At 30.1% G+C, this 2364-nt stretch overlaps 1 non-coding gene across 1 annotated transcript; it reads left to right on the forward strand.

Annotated features, from left to right (window-relative positions):
- Window positions 1-1549: 1549 nt before the first annotated feature.
- Window positions 1550-1622, forward strand: Trnaa-ugc (transfer RNA alanine (anticodon UGC)). Its single transcript has one exon. It is a non-coding gene; the product is annotated as a tRNA-Ala (tRNA).
- The last annotated feature ends 742 nt before the right edge of the window (window positions 1623-2364 follow it).

Consider the following 2364-nt stretch of genomic DNA (forward strand, 5'->3'; position numbering starts at 1 on the left):
AAAAAAAAAAAAAAAAAAGAACAGAAAGAACAGAGCAGTCATGAACATTCACGTACAAGTCTGTGTATACACATTTGCTTTCAACTTCCTGGGGTAAAGTAGATACATTCTATGGTAAGTGTATGTTTAACATTTTGAAAAACTATAAAAATATTCTCTAAAATAATTGTAATATTTTATAGTCTCACCAGGCATGTAGAAAATTCCAGTTTCCATCTTCGTAAACACAGGGTATAGGTACTCTCTTTAATGTTATTCATCATAATAGGAGTATGGGCCTATCTCATTATTTCATTATGTATGACTGAATAATACATTTTTTCATGTGTTTATTTACCATCTATGCATTGACTGGGAAAAGCATCCATTTCTGTGCCACTTAACTATTGCTTTTGTTCTTTTTTATTCTTTGAGCTTTTAAAGTTCTTTTTACACACTAGATGCAAGTTCTTCATCAGATACATGCTTTCCAAATTTGTCTTTTGGACGTATAGGAGTTTCATTTCACCCATAGATTTTCAAAGAGCAGAAGATTTAAATTTAATAAATTATAATATGCTGATTTGTTTCTTGTAGATCATACAGTAGAAAAAACTGAAAAAAATAGAATGAAAAGTTATTTCTTTGATATTCTTTATTATCAATGAATAAATCAATAATCATCTAGTGAAAATATTCAGGAAAAAAGAGAAGATGTAATTATTTATAGTAGGAATGATAGAAGGAACATATCTACAGATTCTGAAGATATTAAAGACAGTATAAAACAACATTATAAATAAAATGTGATTATTGATTTAGTATTTCTACTAAATAGAACAAATTCCATGAACACATAAGCTACCAAGGTTCATTAAGGAAGAGATGATGTGATGAACTTTAAATCTATCTAGTCAACAACATTTGTACTTTAAAAGATTCTCATAAAGAAAACTTCAGACTTAGATGGCTGCCCTCATAACTGCTACAAACAAAATGGAGGAACTTTAGATTTTGTAGAGGGAAATGAGAGGGATGAGGGGGTATGAAAAATGGTGGAATGAGACAGACATCATTACTCTATGTACATGTATGATTACATGAATGGTATGAATCTACATTGTGCACAACCATAAAAATGAAATGATGTACCCCATTTGTGTACAATAAATCAAAATGCAGTCTGTAAAAAAAAGAATAAAATAAGAGTTAGGGACAAACCTGGGCAACATCAATCAATAAAGACTGTTTTTGAAATAAAAAAAGAGAGAGAGAGAGAGATTAAAACCAATCTTATGCAACTTTTCAAAAAGTTGAAGAGACGACCATACTTTTCAATTCATCCTATCAAGGTAAGCATAAACCTGATGCCCAAAGTGGAAAAATACTTTTCAAGATAACTATAGAAGAACATTTTTTATGTATTTAAGTGTAAAAGTTATAAAGAAAATTTAGAAAACCAAATGTAACTGTAGGTATAAAGATTTTATCTCTCAACCAAGCAGCAATTAATCTCAGCAATTCAAATTTGGTCTCATATTCAAGAATCAAAATATACAATTCACAGGTTGGGGATATAGCTCAGTTGGTAGAGTGCTTGCCTTGCAAGCAGAAGGCCCTGGGTTCAATCCCCAGCACCACCAAAAAAGGAAAAAAATTACAATTCACAATAATAGCAAACTGAAAATTAAAATCCAATATCATCTGTTAAGATGATAGATAAGGGCTGGGGATATAGCTCAGTGGTAGAGTGCTTGCCTTGCAAGCACTAAGGCCCTGGGTTCAATCCCCAGCACCGCAAAAAAAAGATAGATAATAGAAAAATCATTTTCCAACATATCTACTAACGATTTTTAGCAAAATTAAATAAATAAAAAACTTTGTTGTCCATAGTTTATATATGTGTTTTTAATGTTTAAAATTGTTTTTTCTCTTGCTGTGTCTTTTTCAATCTTTTTTATTATATTTTATAAATTTCATTAATCTTGTTTTTACAATTTCTGTCATTAGTTCCATCTAACACTTTATCTCAGACCATTTAGTTTCCTTCTCCAAAGGCATTTCATGACTTTATTTTAACTTTTGAACTCACAGAACACAGTTTTAATAACTCTTTTTTAAGGTCCTTTTCTGCTAATTCTGAAATGTGTCACATTTCTTAGTTGGATTCAGACGTTTGATATTTCTTCTCATTGTGAATCCTATTTTCTTGTTCCTTGAGCTTTGTTCTCATATGCAATTAAGTTATTTCAAAACAGTTTGATCTTTAGATTCTTTCTTTAAAGGTTTTTAAGCTAGGAACAGAGCAGTATTTGGCTTAGGGATAATTATTCTCTAGTGCAAAGATAAGATTTTCCTTAGTATTCTATGCAAAAATTATGAGTA

The sequence above is a fragment of the Sciurus carolinensis genome, chromosome 10, assembly GCF_902686445.1.
Source record: "Sciurus carolinensis chromosome 10, mSciCar1.2, whole genome shotgun sequence".
Lineage (NCBI taxonomy): Eukaryota > Metazoa > Chordata > Mammalia > Rodentia > Sciuridae > Sciurus > Sciurus carolinensis.